The following is an 18,297-nucleotide window of genomic DNA, read 5'->3' on the forward strand; positions in this document are numbered from 1 at the left end:
GAAGTTGGAAACATTTGATGTGAGATGTGGAAATTTGTTTTATTTGTCACTTATGTCGTGCTAAGTTCCTAAAAATAGTTTGGGTTGCCTGTTAGATTTGTCAAGTAACTTGCCCTAAAGTAAAATTGAAGTAATAACAAAGGGAGAAAAGCAACATTTACTTCATTCATTTAAGATTGCACATATTATTTATGAATTTTAACATTAATTGCTATTGTGTAGATTTGAAGACAGATTTTTATTGGGATTCATTTTAGAGCTGAAAATTATCCTATAAGTGTTGGAGCTGGATACTGATATGGTATGACATAGAGGGTGATGTAGGACCCAACCTGCCTTAAAAGACCTTATTATTCCAGCTTTGGACGCTTACAGTTTTTATCATTCAAGTTATTTGTTTCATTTCAACACTTGTCTTGAAAAGTCCTTGTAACATGGCAACCTGGGGAATGTGTACCAGAAAAACCCCTGTGAGCGCATTTGCCCACAATTCAAGTGGACTGGCCTGGTGTCCTCAACCAGTTAGTTAGCTGTGTCATCTGTCAACAGTTGAAGATTGGTAACTCTGATACATCGGGGTGAGTTGGGTCAGTGAGATCTGGTAGGATGGATTGGTGGAGGACGGAATCTCAAAGAGAGCTTTGTGAGGGTTAGGGTGTTTTAAGTGAAGGAAATCATATGTCTCTTGCTTCGAGGCAGCAGGTAGGTTTTCTTGACTGCTAGAAATTCCAGATCTGTGAAATAATAATGGATGTGGGCCATTAAGTATGATGGAGGTGGTGAAAGGGGAATATTAAAATTATACTTGTGAACCTTTTTTGAGGTCAGAGACTCCAATGGGACTCTGAAAGCTTTGGGCTCTTTCCTCTAGAAAAATACATAAAATCACCCAAAATGTTACTTTTAGTTTCAGGGGACTTTCTTTTTTTTCTTTTTTAAGATTTTATTTATTTGACAGAGAGAGAGATAGCAAGAGCAGGGACACAAGCAGGGGGAGTGGGAGAGGGAGAAGCAGGCTTCCCGCGTAGCAGGGAGCCCGATGCGGGGCTCGATCCCAGGACTCTGGGACCATGACCTGAGCCGAAGGCAGATGCTTAACAATTGAGCCACCCAGGCACCCCTCAGGGGACTTTCTGACCCCTGAAGTCTATTCTTGGGCTTAGGTTATACCTTTAGGTTAAAGGAAAATTTAGGGTTTTTAGAAACATGTCAGGTTTTATAATTTTATTATTCATTTGCGAAGCAATTGGGAGCCACTGTAGTTTTCTGACTGTGGGATTGGTATGGTCATACTAATTCTTACATTTCTTATAGAATACTTACAGAATTCTATCACGTAGAATATAGTAGCTGATTCAAGGTGCAATAAACTTAGAATTATTTAACTGAAAAAAGAGTAAGAATTTCAAATATTTAGTAAGGGAAACAAAAAAATACATTAAATATAGTTTTATTTCAGAATAAGAGGTGTTCTTATTGGAAGGTTTGACTTAGTCAAAACAATCAAGAAGGTTTGTTAGCAATTTATTTGTAATTTTTTTTTACTTGAGAGATTATTCCAGGTTTTTTGTTTGTTTTATTTCTTTCATTCTACATAAATCAGAACATGATTCATTAGAGCCAGATATTTTGCTTTATATGACTGTTTGTAGACATCCAATCAGTCATACTTCGTTTAGACAATCTTGACATGTCTGCAAAATAGTCAATATAGATTATTCTTAAAAATCAGCAACAGAAGCAAAGTTATTAATGTTTTTTGGAGCTATTTAAACAGGATGTTTTTGTTTCCATCAAACATAATTTATTCTTTTTTTTTTGATGTCTGATCTTGTTTATTTGTCACTCTTAGAAAATTTCATTTTTGACTGGACTCAGAGGTAGAAGCTCTCAGAGAGGACAGCCTCCATCTTTTGGCAATCTGTTCCTGACATTTTTCTTTGGCCTCCTTCATTCTCTTGGCCAAAAGTTTAGCATATTCTGCAGCCTCTTCCTTATTTTTCTTAGTGCGCTGTTTCTTCAAGGCAATACACCAACGTTTGTGCTGGAGGACACGTGGAGTAACAAGATGCTGAATCTTAGGCGCTTTGGTTCTAGGTTTCTTACCTTCTTTGTTTGGGGGCTTTCTCACAACATACTGGCGGACATCAGCTTCTTTAGAGAGACTGAAAAGTTTGCGGATTCTGCTGGCTCTTTTGGGCCCCAGGCGACGAGGCACAGTAGTATCAGTGAGTCCAGGAATATCCTTCTCCCCCTTTTTTACAATGACCAAGTTGAGAACACTGAGATTGGCATCCACAATGCAACCCTGAACAGATTTGCGCTTTCTCTCTCCAGTCCTCCTTGGTCTATAGCAGGAATGCCCCTTAACTCAGCAGCAGGTGGACACGGCCATGGGTCAAGACACCCTGCTTCATGGGGAAGCCTTGTTTGTCACTGCCACCACTGATTCGGACCACATAACCCTTCCATTCTTCACCCAGAGCATCAGCAGCAGCTTCTGTGGCCAAACGCTTCTCCTAAAAGGTACGAAGTTTGCTTTCATCATCCACTTCAATGAGTTTCTGGCAGCCAGTAGCTGGGAAAGAGATGTTCAGCTTCATCCTGAAGCAGCCTGCCGCCTCCGAGGTGTCACGAAAAAGAGAAACATAATTTATTCTTGATTGATGATGTTATTTTACTGTCCATTTACTAGTAAGTTATATTCCTAAAATCAGTATTATCAAGCAAACCAATGAGCGCAGGTTCAGGGTATGGCTGTACAATATAGCAAAGCGGTTCTGTTGTTTTGAAGGGTTTCCAACCCTTGGGTGCCAAGCTCACTGACTTCCAGCCCAACACAGCCGAAGGGAAGAGGAGTCACAGCATTGTTTTCATGTACTAGTGCTCATGAGTGTACTAGAGAGGTAAGTCTTGGTAGAGAGTCACCTAAACTCTAAACTCTAGAAACAGATTAGGAATATGAGGAAGCTGCAAATGATAAAAATTACTCCAAATTATTAGAAACAGGCAGTTTCTAGTCATAGACCAATTCTTATTTCTCAGTGTTAGCAGTGACAATAACAATACACTATTGCTTATTGCAAGGCTCTGTACTAATTTCTAAGAACACAAAAGAAGGATAAAACAAGTTCTTCATTTGTAAGGAAACTAATTGTTTAAATAGAGAAGAAGAACATATACCCCAAAGGTAAATCATGGTATAAGAGAGCATAGACGAAGTTTCAAAATGAACAGTATAGGTAATAAATAAATAAATGACAGAGGAATTCTGACCTAGGAGGAGACACTACAGACCAGGATGTCTTTTCAAGCTTCACAGAGGAAGTTCTCCTATTGGCTGCCCTGTAGGTCTCTGCCATGAACCTTTACCTAATGTTTATCACATTTTTGTGTTATTACTTGTATAGTTGTCTTCCTTGATCATTAGTGGCTAAATTGCTTAGGGTCAGGGTTGGTGTGTGTATTATTGAACTCTGAATCTTTAGCACTGGGGCATAATACAGCATAAATATATGTTGAATGAATGAGTCATGAGTGCATAAATGAAGGCAAAGCTTATGTTTAATTTTGAGGGAAGGACACACATTTAAGAGGAGATTAAGAAGGATTTATAGGCAGAAGGAAGAGTACAAGTTAATGTATGTTAGTGGAGATACTCGAGGTGTCTGGGAAATGATGAGTGGACCAAATTATTTTTGATAAAAAGGCTGATATAGGAGAGTTAGTATAAACTGAGATTAGGTAAGATAAACACTGGCAAGATTGGGGAGACTTTGAGTATTGTTACTAAATTATTCCATAGCATGGGCAAGACCTATAACTTCCACACATGTATTTCTTTTCTATAAAATGAGGAATAGATCAGTTAGGAAATACAAGTATAGAAAATTATATTTAAAATTAAATTATGTGGTCTGATATTTATTGTATTTATTATTGATTTATTATATAATGTTGCATAAAATAAGCAAAGCACCTAAAATATCACGTTCATGTAAACTTGTATACATATCTGTATATGTGGAGCTAGTTTCAGAATTGTCTGAGAAGGTATTTCTTAAAATATTAATAATCACTCTCTCTGGTACAGTCTGAGTGATCTTTTCTCCTCTCTTTCAGTTTACCTGAACTAGAGGTGATTTGAGGAGGATAGTGGTGGTTGGAGTGGAGAGGAAGAAATACATACAGGGAGATATTTTGAAGGCAGAACTGAAAGTTCTTGGTGACTTAATATTTAAGTGGTTAAAGGAGGACTTGTGAGTTAAATATGATGCTAGGTTTTGAGGCAGTTATTGTTAGTAGTAAACTTGGGAGGGATGTGCACCCTGCAAACAGGGACACTTTTTATTGGAACATTGGCTTATTAATGTCAATATCTGGAACTATTATATAATATATGAAGCAGCAGCTAGAGTAGAAGTTAGTAGTGAATTATATCAGGTAAAGCAGAGATTAGAGTGTAAGCATGGGCCTGGTGGCTAAAATTGTGATTTTTCTATCTCAGAATATAACATTCTTGAAAAAAAACCAAGTGTCTTCTCATTTCTCATATATTCTTGAAGAAAATGGACAAGTATGGTATTTCTCATTTTAGAGAGTGAGAAAGTAAGAGTTAGGGAAATAGAGGAACCTCTGGTTATATGCAGGTGCTTACTGAGTGGGCGAGAAAGGGTCTCCCTTTTGGTTGACTACCATGTTGCCTTGAATGGGGGGGAAAACGTACATCACTGATACTCATGTGATCATTGTGATTGGTCTTTTGGTTGTAACTCTCTTTTCTTTTTTAATCCAGATTTGAAAAAGGGATCTGTTACCAAAAGCTGTGGTGGCCTATTTTTTAAGTTTAACTAATAACATAGATGAGATGCCATGAAGGATGGCTCAAAATAGAAAATACGTTGTACAATTGAGACAGAAAGGGATATCCTGGAAATAACGTTATGTTTAGTAGTAAGTTTTAGAGCTTCTAATTATACTGGCCTTTTCCCTCTCCTAATTACTAATTTTAGAATATGTTTCTTTCAATTTAAGAGTTAGCCAGCCTTAAATTTGTCTGCTGAAACTATGTTAGAAACCACACTATTTCCAGTTCAGTTGAAATTATATGGTATTAAACCTGTATCTTTCCAGGTTCTATAGACTTTGGCAGAAATGTTGGGATTTAAAGCATTAGTGCTTCAGTGGCTTTTAGAGGATAAGACCCTTTTGTTGTTTGGGGCATACACACTTTACCGTTTCTGTTTCTGGGCTGTTCTGGAATGGAAATGGGATTTATTCATTTCCTTTAGATTAGAGTATGTTATTTATCTCCATTCTAAAGGTGGATTAGTAAACCAGATTCTGGATAGAAATCAAGAGAAGGGGCAGTTTTACGTTTTAATCTCATAGCTCGAGTAAGTCATGAATTCTAAATGAAGAATAAACACCTTTATTTTCTCTAGGAAATAGCTTAAACACAGACTGAAATATTTGATAATTGGTAGCCTATCTTAAAATAATCTGGTCCTTGGCCTTGAGCAGGAAATCTTTATACTCCATAAAGAGAAGTAGTTACTTTCAATATTGACCTGGCCCGAGATGGAAAGACGGGGCACTCTTTTTGGCCACTGTAATCACCAAGCTCAAATCTTTGATTTGATTTGTTATGTCCTCACATAATTGATTTTCCAGAAGTTTCTATCCTATAACTTTTGCTTTTTTTTTTCACATGGGTCTCGTCATTGCTTTACGAAAACATGATGTCATTAGCCCATGAAAACAGAGTCTTACCTCTATGCCTTCACTGGCGTACATACCTTGCTTGGAATCACCTACAGACTTCTTCAACACAACAAATTTAGGTTCTCCAAACTCCAGGGAGTCTCTCCTAACAACTCCAGCCTTCATTTATTAAGCTCATCAAGATCATTTACAGGAAATACTTTGAAGTTTACCGCTGAATTTAGTACCGTGTGATATTTTCCTTGGTTTAATAGATGCTAGTTTGATCTCCACTTGAACTTTTACACAGTGTTACCTTTAGGCTTTCAAATACAAGAATCTCCTTTTTGAGGGAAGGTACCAGGCGCATAGTAAATGATCAGCAGGTACTTGGCATTAGTATTAAGGTGATATGGAGAAAATGTTCTGAAATGAGACTTATTGGATTGAGACCTAAACATTACTGATGTTACTTGAACTGAATTGAGACTGTTTTTATTGTGCTCAGCCTTGGATGAACCACTTACATCAAATTTAGCAAGAAGTTGCACTTGTTAATTAGTCAAGGCAGCCCAGTAGTACCCAAGACAGTCTAAAAAAAAAAAAAAGGTAAATTAAATCAAAGTAGATTTCTCAGTAAGTCTCAAGCAGTCTGGATGAAAATATATATAAAATATTCCTACATTGCTAGACATGAGCCACAGATTTGATTTCTCTCTAGTCAGTACAAAATTGGAATCACATCCTTTTAAAAGATTCTTAATGTTTTAAAGAAACAGAGGACACTTCTTTTTCTTGTTTTAGTTTTTTGTGTGCTTGTTTATCTGTTGTTGTTTGGTTTTTCAGTATCGGATTGACCTCCCTAATACTGAGAGGAATTTTTCTTCTGGGTCTGTATAAGGTGGACGTGGTGGGATGTAGTGAATAATCAGCCTTGATGAGAGTGGGAAGATATGGTCAAATTAGTTGATACATTCAAATCCAAAATTAAGTAGTTGATTAGGTGTGAACTGTAAGAAGGCCAGTGGCTCACTTTCCCCAACTTGTTCATTTTTGCCAGTTCTTTGGTGCAGTAGAGATAGCCACTGGAAAAAAGATGAATTCATTCACTGATTGAATCCAGTGCCTTATGACTCATGAGTAGTTGGGTGTAATTCTTATGACCACACAATGGTGGGTTGAAGCCTAATTTCCTAACTTTGGAAATTAATCTTTTCTTTTTTTATGCTCTTTCAGGGGTTGGGGGAATGTGTAGGGGAACACCAAAGTGGTCTCTGTCCTCTCCAAAATTCAGGGATGTAATTTTTAGCTCAAGACTCCCTGCCAAAGTTGAATCTGGGGCAGTTTTCACTCAGTCTGAATCTTCTAGGCTAACTTGTTTTTCAGCTTCCAATCAGCGGCAGTCTTGGAGCAGTTCCCCTTACAAACAGGAGCCAATTCGTATTATTCAAATGGGCTGTACATGATCTCCTCATGGATGTATGGGTCAGGGGCAGCCCCGCAGAGAAGCCCTGGAAGTGAGGGAGCCAGCAGGCCAAGTATCTCCTCTGGGGCTGTATCAGTGTGCTCTGAGAAAAAGCTGTAAAGAAACAAAATTTCTTTAAATCAGATTCTGGTTTTAGTGCGTTCAGAGAGTTGCTGAACATGAAAGTGAGTCTGTTAACTATTATTCTTTAAAGTGAATAGATTTCTCCAATACTTTTTTATATATTCGGGGATCCTTGACTAACTTTTAAACGTGTCGATTTTTAAGGCGTAGGTTTGTTCAGAATTGTGAGGTTGGGGGACGAAGCTGAGATCCTACTCTTTTCCCTCACCCAACATAGAAGCCAACTTGTTATTGTTGTTGTTTTTATAGATGCTGAAAAAAATCTCAGTAACTTCTGTCTTTCTGCAGAAGTTGCCTGTTCAGAGGTGGCCCTGGTAACTGTTGAGATGAAGCGTGGGATCCTCGGGAAGCCTTTTTCTTTCTCCTAATCTCTTTAGCTGCTTGAGACCAGAGCTGATATTCACTGGTGCTCTTACCAGCCAAGAAAACATGCTTCATTGTCTTAGCTAGTAATATCTTTTATTGAGACCAAGTTGAATTTATGACTTGTTCAGTGATGTCTTACCCTTTCTCCTCATCCTGTGCATGTCCAAAGTCAACGACATGTTTTATTTTAGAAATTGAAATTCAATACCAGCGTTACAGAAAGCAAAAGTTCTTTCTATCCATTTTTTTGATATTGGAAATCCTTTGAACCCAACTATTGAATGTCCCCTCTACTCCTGTATAATCTGACAAATCTTTACTCTTAAAAAATATTCTTTGTTTAAGGACATATGCCAAAGATTCATTGTAATCCATTGGTATCCTCATTTCTTAAACAGAAATTTGTTCCAGATGCTATTTTTTTTCCAGACAAGATACTGATATTATATTCTTTCCTTCTAAGTTAGTGGAATAGTAGGTCTCCATTTGGAATATATTAATTAAGAATATTTGGAGAAACAGCAAAACTGGGAATCAAACTGTTAAGTCGAGGGCCTTGAGTTTCTAACATACCAAGCAATCTTTTTTTTTTTTAAGGTTGTATTTATTCATTCGACAGAGAGAGAGAGAGAAAGAAAGAACGAACGAGAGCACAAGCAGGGGGAGCGGCAGACAGAGGGAGAGGGAGAAGCAGGCTCCTCGCTGAGCAGGCCCAGCAGGGGGCTTGATCCCAGGACCTCAGAATCATGACCTGAGCCGAAGGCAGATTTTTGCTGCTGAAGAAGTTGTCTGGGCCATTTCTTTTCCCCTTTCATCCATGACCATACTTTGGTCCCCGGTTTCCCAGTAGCTCTGGCCAGAGTGGCCAGTTGATATGTCTGGGTCCTTGTCCTTTATAAATTGTCTTTTTCTCAATCATTAGGGAACAGAAACCTTATGCCCAAACTGAGAAAGAGTTAGGGAGAGGCTCAGGGCTCTCCTTTCACTTGCCGCCACCCCGCCCCCGTCCCTTTTAACATAACATCTCAACTTGATGTCCCAGTATCACAACTTAGTGATCACAGGGAAAATAATCATCAGTGTCAGAGATGTGGTAGACTATAAGCTATACATGAAATCACCCATACAAATTAGAAAACTGTGATAGCGAAGAAAATTACTAAGTTTCTGAGAAAAGAGAAAGTCAAAATAAACCCAGATCATGATCCCATTTTATGGAGATACTTACCACTACCAACTTCAAAATCTCTTTCTTCCACCTAACCACACCTATGCCCTCATATCAGTTTCTTTTTATGCAACATTTATGTTTTGCCTTTCTTCTGCCAGAATGGGTTTCTGACATCCTGGAACTCTTGCGGTGAGCAGTTCCCTAATAATGTGTATAATCTTTCCTAATACTATTTTTTAATCATCAAACCGTAATTTCTCTAAGGACTGTTAAACCCTACTTTTCTAAGGTGTTCTTAGGAGAATTAAAATGATGGCTGCAGGGTAAAACTCTAGAGAGCTGAAACAAAGAACTGCTTCCTGAGGGTTCACAAGCTAAACTGTAATCTTTCCCATCACTCATGCAGGCCACAAGTGCCAACATGGCAGTCTATCCCCAGATTTTAAATTTCTCCTCTGGATAGTTGTTGTGATACCTGTTATTTTATCCAAATTGAGCTCGTTATCACATCTTTGGATATTAATACCAAGAGTTTAAACAAAAAGCGGCTGTGTGAATCAGTTCCTGGTGTGATGATAATCTTTTTCTTTTGTTATTCCCTGAAAATGGATTCAGATTTCTGGTAAATGGACTCTATTAGAGGATTCTCATTTAGCTGTGGCACCTGTTTGATTTAAGTAAACTAAAAAGAACTAGTTTGCAACCCATACCTCTCTCATCAGACACAATCTTCCTCATATAGTCTATTTCAGCCACTTGGAAGAAAAGATAGGTTTTGGATTTAGAAGGACCTCTCATCCTATCAAATCCAGACTTGGACATTTCAAGAAAAGATCTCATTTTAATATATACCACATTTATTTGCTTGTGTTTGTATTTTTTTTTTTTTACTTTTTTCTCCCTTTTTTTTGTTGAGGCAAAAAAATATTTTTTCTTTTGTTTTTCTACCTGTTTTGTTTTTGTTTTTATTTGTATGTTTTATTTAAAAGGGGAAACTTTAAATGAGAATATTGATGCCAGGACTGAAACCATTGTGGATCCTTTTCCTTTTTATGTTATTCTAGTCTTATGTACATTAGAAATGTACATAGATATTTACTATCTTTTGGCTAGTTTTGTAGCTCAAGATCATTTTGAAAATAGTTACCAAAAATTACTTTTGTAATTGTGAAAAAGTCACTATCTCACAAATGTTTACTAGGGTAAATCAGTCTTAGCCTTTATTAATAAGAAATATACTTTACTACCTTCCCCAAATGGATTTTTTCATTGATCATAAGAAAGCAGAATTAAATTTTTAAAAATTAGTGAAAAATTTGCAGAAGTGAATTTTCTAGCTCCATGGAGCTAAGGTTCTGTAGCAACAGGGGGTGCAGTGGAGGAACATGGACTTTAGGACTAGACAGACTTGGGTTTGAATCTGGCTGCATGTTTGTGGACAGTCTTTCAAACCTTTCAGAAAGGGCCTCAGTTTCATCATGACCAGAGTGAATCTAGCAACTCTACTGCACAATTTTGTTATGGAGACCATATGAAAGAACTCATGCTTGGCCTACATTAGGTCCCACTGGGAAGTGCAGGTAAGGCTGAGGGGACCTTTATGAAAATGGCCCAACTGTCCATTGACTGATGAATGGATAAAGAAGATTGTGTTTGTATATTATATATATATATATATATATAATGTATGTGTGTGTGTATATATATATATATATATGCACACATATACATAATGAAATATTACTCAGCCATAAAAAGGATTGAAATCTTGCCGTTTGCAATGACATGGATGGAGCTAGAGAGTATTATGCTAAGTGAATTAAGTCAGTCAGAGAAAGACAAATACCGTATGATTTCACCCATATGTGGAATTTAAGAAACAAATGAGCAAAGGGAAGAGAGAGGGAGAGAGAGAGAGACAAGCTAAGAAACAGACTCTTAACTATAGAGAACAAACTGATGGTTACCAGAGGGGAGGTGGGTGGGGGGGATGGGTTAAATAGGTGTTGGGGATTAAGGAGTGTACTTGTGGTGACGAGCACCCAGTGTTGTATGGAATGTTGAATCACTGTATTGTACACCTGAAACTAATATTATACTGATGTTAATTAACTGGAATTTAAATAAAAGCTTTAAAAAAAGAAGAAAAGAAGAGAGAATGCCCCACAAAGGACAGCTAGGGATGCTCTGGGAACACTTATTTTCTGGGAACTGGATGAAGACCCTGACATTGGGAGGTATGATTCCAAACAAAATACCAAACAAAAATATATTTAGTAGATTCTAAGATTTTTTGTTTTTGTTTTTTAGAGATGGGGAGGAGGAGAGGGGCAGAGGGAGAGAGAATCTTAAGCAGGCTCCATGCCCAGCTCAGAGCCCAATGTGGGGCTTGATCCCATAACCCTGAGATCATGACCTGAGCTGAAATCAAGAGTCAGATGCTTAACAGACTAAGCCACCCAGGTGCCCCTAATATGTTAATTTTAAGCCACATTGTTGATTTGATTACCTTTGAAAATAAAAGGTAAAATTAGCACATTAAATGAACAAAGAGATAAGACACATTATGATTTGAAAATCATTAGAATGGGTGTGTCTGGGGGGGGCACCTAACAAGCAAAGTGCATTATGGAATTAAGGAAGTGTGCTATTTTTTAGACATCACAACTGGTATGCTAGGCATTAGCTCTACTTCTTTTTTTTAAATAATTTTTATTGTTATGTTAATCACCATACATTACATCATTAGTTCTTGATGTAGTGTTCCATGACTCATTGTTTGTGCATAACACCCAGTGCTCCACGCAGAATGTGCCCTCTTTAATACCCGTCACCAGGCTAACCCATCCCCCCACCCTCCTCCCCTCTAGAACCCTCAGTTTGTTTCTCAGAGTCCATCGTCTCTCATGGTTCGTCTCCCCCTCCGACTTACTCCCCTTCATTCTTCCCCTCCTGCTATCTTCTTCTTTTTTTTTTCTTAACGTATATTGCATTATTTGTTTCAGAAGTACAGATCCGTGATTCATCGGTCTTGTACTATTCACAGTGCTCACCATAGCATTAGCTCTACTTCTGAGAGAAGCTTCAGATAGTAGTGTTAAGCCAAGATGCTACTTTTCCAAGATATGCCAGATGGAGTTTATTTCAGTTCCAATTCAGATATTTGTTGATCCCTGCTATGTGTTAGGCCCTGTACTAGGTGGCAGGGACACAACAGTAAATAAGATAAAACACAATTCCTGCCTTCCCAGAGCTTAAAATGATCAAACAAGTTATTCTGAATGTGATGGATATAATGGAAGGGGACATACAGGTGCTTTGAAAGTGTAGGGTGTGGGAATTATGCTACACATGTTGGTAAATAATGTATATAACTTGTGGGCTAAATCAATCCCATGAAGAGATGCTGAAGTTATTGGGCCTGTAAACTAGAGATGAAAAGGCAAAGGAAGGGGTTGCTACTGTATGTAATAGTTTTTTGTTTTAATAAAAAGTTGGTTGGTTGGGTATTTAGCCAGAGAACAATAAATAATAATAACAGTAACAGTGCTAAGCTGTACTGAGTGCTTACTATGTGCTAGGTGTTGTGACAAACACATTTATATTGCATCTCATTTGAGCTCCGCAGCAAATACCTCTCCTTTATGGAGGAGAAAGCTGAAGTTTGAAGGGATTAATGGTGTCAGAAACTACAGGGAGTGTTGGGACAGAACCAGAACCCAGATTCAGATTTAATCACTTGTCATGTGGGCGATTTCTGTTTCTCCATACTTGTTGTAGTTGTTTTATGTTTGAAAGGTTTGTGATTATTGCAGGGGTTGCAAACTCAATGACTCCAGGGCCAGACAGGTAACAGAGATGTAGATGGAAGACAGTAGGAGTGATGTTCAGCACTGTGAGTGCTTTTCTGAACCACAAGCGTTCAAACATTCAAATGTGGATTTACTTAAAAGAGGGACCAACAGAAGAATCTGTAGACCCTTTATCCCCAGGAAATCAGGTTGGTGGGGAAGACTTGTTTATAGATTTTTCATATGTTAACTCAACCCAATAGTCATTTGTATAACGCTTGTCATCTAGCAGTGTGTGCGTGTGTGCGCGTGTACGTGTGCGTGTGCGTGTGTGTGCGTGTGTGTATCTATCTAAAGCTATAGTGTGGTGGGTTGGGAAATGCTTGGGCTTTGGAGGTTTTAGGCACCCCTGGTTTGAATTTGGGCACGGGTGTGTGATTTTTTTTTATTTAAAAGATTTTATTTATTTATTTGACAGAGAGAGACACAGCAAGAGAGGGAACACAAGCAGGGGGAGTGGGAGAGGGAGAAGCAGGCTTCCCGCGGAGCAGGGAGCCTGATGCGGGGCTCGATCCCAGGACCCTGGGACCATGACCTGAGCCGAAGGCAGACGCTTAACGACTGAGCCACCTAGGCACCCCTGCTCTGTGATTTTGAACAAGTTTCTTAACTTCTCTGAACCTTGTTTTCTTCATAAGTCAAAAATAATAATTACCTAAAATGTTGTTGAAAGGTTTAGGAATAATATCCATTGACTTCTTAGGACTGTGCCTGGCACATAGTGGACACATAGTAAGCAGAAGTTGTTTTTATTAATATATTTGTTTTCCTTACTGTTAGTTCTTTGCGGGCAGCTCCTAAATTGCACTTATCCCTGTCACTTAGCACTTAATTGACCTTGTACACTATCTTTGCCAATTTGGTCATGTCAAAATTCTTTTCGGTAAGTAATGATAGCCATCAAAAAGCTTGAGATGGATGAGAATGAACTGTTTTCCTGTAACTATTCTCCCTGGCTATAATCGAAGTAAGTCTCATGTCAAATTTTGCCTTATACAAAGACATTTATGAAATAAACATTGGAACAATTCATGCAGCCTGTACTGTAGTAGGCTGGGTGAAGCTCTAATCTATGTCTTGTAGGCACTAGAATACCACCTTTCTGGAAAGATTCACTTGAAGCAGGTAGGACAGTAATCTTTGGATCTACTTACCCTCATAGTGGGCATGGAACAATTCATGCAGTCTGTACTGTAGTAGGCTGGGTGAAGCTCTAATCTATGTCTTGTAGGCACTAGAATACCACCTTTCTGGAAAGATTCACTTGAAGCAGGTAGGACAGTAATCTTTGGATCTACTTACCCTCATAGTGGGCATCGGATAGCTAGAAATCTGCCCCAAAGGCAGGGCACGGGATCTTTTAGGCTCAAGCCTTGGACCATATCCTCTCAGTGTCTTCCTGGATTCTCATCCCTCTCATGTAAGGAAAAGTATGAGTGTAAAAATATTCAGCCAATTCACATATCTTAATACAGTTGATTTTGCCAGTGCATCTATTTCTAACACCATAATGCTGATTATCCAACCTCTGATCTCACTAATCAGAACCTATTTCTGAAATTCATTATGGTAATTAGAAAGTCTTCGGTATTGGTAGAGACACCAATAACTTAAGTCACCTCTGATGTGAGCTTTTCTTCTGATTATAGAAGGGTAGCTCCTTTGAGCACAAACTCAGACTCTAGAGCAGTGGTTCTCAACTAGGGTGATTTTGCCCCTAAGGAGATATTTGGCAGTGTCACAAGACATTTTTGGTTGCCACAACTGGGGGGAGGGTGCTATTGACATCAAGTTTATAGAGTCCAGAGTGTTGCTAGACTTCTAACAGTGCCCAGGACAGGCCAGCACAACAAAACATTATTTGACCCCCAAATGTCATTAGTGACAAGGTTGAGAACCTGCTCTGGGGTATAGTTTAAACTGACTCACCTGCTTACATCGTATGACCTTTTCTATGAGGATGTATTTTAAAGTTAAATTACCGTCTTTATAACATTCATCACATAAACTTAATAGTAAAGACTTGAATGAATTTACTAATTCATTGTAATGTAATACTTGTGGAAGTTATGAATTTAGAGCCTAGCTACTTAATACCTATGGTAGATCCAATAAATAGCATATAAAAGCTTTTTAAAAATGGTAGGCCTTGGTCTTGTCCACCTGGAATGTAGGGATGGATTTCCATTGCCCAAGTAGTGCTCCTATAAATTGGTATCCTTTTTCTTTTTTTAAGATTTATTTATTTTAGAGAGAGAGCGATCATGAAAGCAGTGGGAGGGGTGGGGGGGAGGGAGAGAGAGAGAGAGAAAATCCTCATGCAGAATCCCCACTGAGTGCAGAACCTGATGCCTGCTTGATCCAAGGACCCTGAGATCGTGACCTGAGCTGAAATCAAGAGCTGGATACTTAACTGATTGAGCCACCCAGGCACCCCTATAAATTGCTATCTTAGTGGACACTCTTGCGCTACTGAGTTGTCAGGCTTTTTATTTTGCTTCAGTATAGTAAACTTACAGTAAATGCCTGTTATGGGACTAAGGCTATGGAAGGGGTACACCAAACAATAAAATAGTCTTTGGCCTGGAGGAGTTTATAGCACAGAAGAAATCACGTACAACATATCTTCAGCAAGACCTCCTCCAGTTATAATGTCCAAACAACCTATGATTGTAGAAATACCAATAATTTACCCTCGTTTCACTCCATATGAAACCAGGAAGCTCCACTCATTGACTTTTGTATTATTTCCATGTGATCTGAGCCATATAGCCCTGTACATGTCTTGCCAAAGTACTACCAGATAGTAGTGGTGTAACTATTATGTATTTTATCTAAAAAAGCAAAAATAAAACCACTGGTGTTCAAGAGAAATGGACTCTGAAAAACTAGATGTTTTAAAAAAAGATGCATAGAAAGAGAAAACTCAACAATTTCACTCTATTGTGAAAATGCCACATTTACCTCTTAAACTCTGGAACGAAGGAAATGTTCAACACCATCATCAACACTATTGGAGTCTCCAGTTTCTCTTTTGGCTTTTTTGGGTGGATTATCAGCATGCCTTAATTGATCACATGTAATAATGTGTCTTAGCATTAGCAGCCTTAGGTAAAGGAATGCCCTTAGGATAACCAACTAAGTACCCATCTCTCCATCATTTGCCTTCATTGGAGATGGCACTCAAGGCTGTGTGGGTGGCTACGTAATTACTGACATGTCTGCCTGTCGGAATGTGGTCTAAAATATTCTGAACTTAGGAACTATTCAGATCAGACCTCTTGAATGTTGTTTTTGGACAGTGATAACTGTGGCATTCTCCAGGGTTTGTAAAACGAGCTCTATCATTGCCAACCATAGATTCCAGCTTTAACTGCGATCTGTTCAATGAGTAATCGTGGTCCAGAGAACATTCATTCTTTTTTTACAGCTTGATTCCATTAATTGCTATTTTTTAAATTGGGGTTTCACTTGGCTATAAGTAGGTAATTTTATGGAAAGAGGTAAAAATTTGGTCAGCGGGGGAGTGGAGGGTGGGAGGAAGGTAAAAATAGTAATCAGGTTTGAGATCAGTTGTATTTTTAGCATTATATTAGCCAGGAATTGGAGTTAGTTTCCTTTGAGCTGATTAAGTTACCTGTCTATTTGATGAATAAACTTTGCAGAAATAGCAAAATTTGTCCCTGTGTCACTTGCCAATGATTTATTGTCTTATTTAATATTTTTATGTATCAGTGGTATATGTTTTAAAAGTCCCAGCCAAAGTCTATATTCCAGCACTGCCCACCTTTCATATTCTTCTGGGCAGAACATTAAAAAAGAAAAAAAAAAGTTAAAAAAGAAAAAAAAAGTACATAGTATAAAGAAATTTCTCAGGAATAATTTGTTTTTCTAAAACCAGTTTTAAATGAATTCTCAAGGCATTTGGCAAGGGTAGATTGGTGTCAGGGAAAATTAGAATCCTAGACCAGTAAAACCATCATGACTTCTAAGAGTCAACGATCATACCTCAGTGTTCCAAAGCATCAGGTGATTTGGCCAATTAGCAGGTCTCTTTTTATGAAGACAAATCATGTGTGACTGAATATTTTTTTTTACTAACGGGTACATTTTCCCTGTTGTTTTAATAGCTACCCCCAAATGATAGCATGGTTAGAAATGTATTCTAATCCTGGGTCTGGTTTAGGAATTTCAGCTAAATGCTTGTTATAGGGGAATGCTAGGTTTTTACTTCATGAGAAGTGTAATAGAATGTAATCTAGTCCCCTGTCCTGTTTATACAAAATAACACAGTAGCAAAAGTAGCTAAGAATTAGATTCTTTCTATGCCTTCCAGTTAAAAACCTAGGGTTCTCTTTTATCTAGTTAAAAGTTGAGCACACAGATAATGAAGCAGTTACATGCTTATCTGGCATTTGATTCATCATGCCCTTTCTCTTTTCATTTTGAACCTTATTTCACTGTTTCTGTTAAAAGAACAATTCTTTTGGATACAAATTGGATCTTTTCAACCAAAGTAAAAGTTTAGACATGGTAAATTTTTTCTTCTTCCTTATTGCAGGGGCTTTCCCATGTTGGAGTCTGCAGCAAACACTATCACAAATAATATTGTTTGTGGGAAGTATGCCCTTTTTCTTGCCTGCTTCCAGATCTCCCCTAGACAGAAAGTGTGTCTTTCTGACCAAAGGGCAGCCAATGTGAACAAACAATTCATTTCGGCAGTCATTATAGCTGTCTGTAGCCTGGTGTTAGGCAGCTGTGGCTAAAGGTGAACTGAAGCAATTTTTTTTTTTAAGTAGATGACAGATATATTGAGATCTGTTGTTTCCATGTGACATCACTTGGGTTCCATTCAAATTGGGACCTTGACAATGCCTGATTGAGTATGTCTAGGATTTAAAGAGGCAGTTTAGTTTTGCTGGAGTTTTAGGTGGACTCTGAGGTTCATTAATTCAGCCAGCATTTATGGGATACCCACTGTTTACCAAGTATTAGAAAATGGAGGGCATGGTGGGGACTTAACGATTGCTCTTTTTACTTTTTGGGCTGAGTATGAGTTTTGTTTTCCCTCTGCCTTTTCATAGTGTACTTTATAAACATCTTATTTAAATCACCAAATTTTCCAGCATTTTCAATAAGGTATTTAAAAAAACCAAACATTTAGCTCCCTGATTAACAAGCCTCAGAGGATTTTTAGAGAATAAGTCAAGAGCAGGCAAAGTTGTATGTTTGTGTGTGTGTGTTTTAATAGAATTGCTGAAGGAATAAAAAAAGGAATCTAATACATGTAACCTTGCATGGTTTTTGGTACATATCTGATACATGGTCTCATGACATTTTACTTTGAAACTCGACTGAACTTGGCTATAGAAGAGCCCTGTTCCATTGAGTGACCACACAGAGAGGGCCAGGGAGCATTGCAGAATGACCAGCTGTCCTGCATCACCTTAGGAGGTAGTAGTTAGTAGTGTGCCTCAAGTACTGGAGGAGGGTCTTCCTTTTTCCATTGTCTTTGTTAACCTAACAGAAAAAGTAGAATTTGCCTGATGTTACTACACTGAAATGAGCACTCAACTATAGAGTATTAAGAAATAGTA

The 18,297-nt window shown here is 38.1% G+C and overlaps 1 protein-coding gene and 1 pseudogene across 7 annotated transcripts in view; one reads left to right on the forward strand and one right to left on the reverse strand.

Moving 5' to 3' along the window:
• Positions 1-18,297, forward strand: part of BBS9 (Bardet-Biedl syndrome 9) — a 479,889-nt gene that overhangs the window by 348,973 nt on the left and 112,619 nt on the right. The window lies entirely within an intron of this gene.
• Positions 1,859-2,603, reverse strand: LOC113911705 (annotated as a pseudogene).

The sequence above is a fragment of the Zalophus californianus genome, chromosome 12 (assembly GCF_009762305.2).
Source record: "Zalophus californianus isolate mZalCal1 chromosome 12, mZalCal1.pri.v2, whole genome shotgun sequence".
NCBI lineage: Eukaryota > Metazoa > Chordata > Mammalia > Carnivora > Otariidae > Zalophus > Zalophus californianus.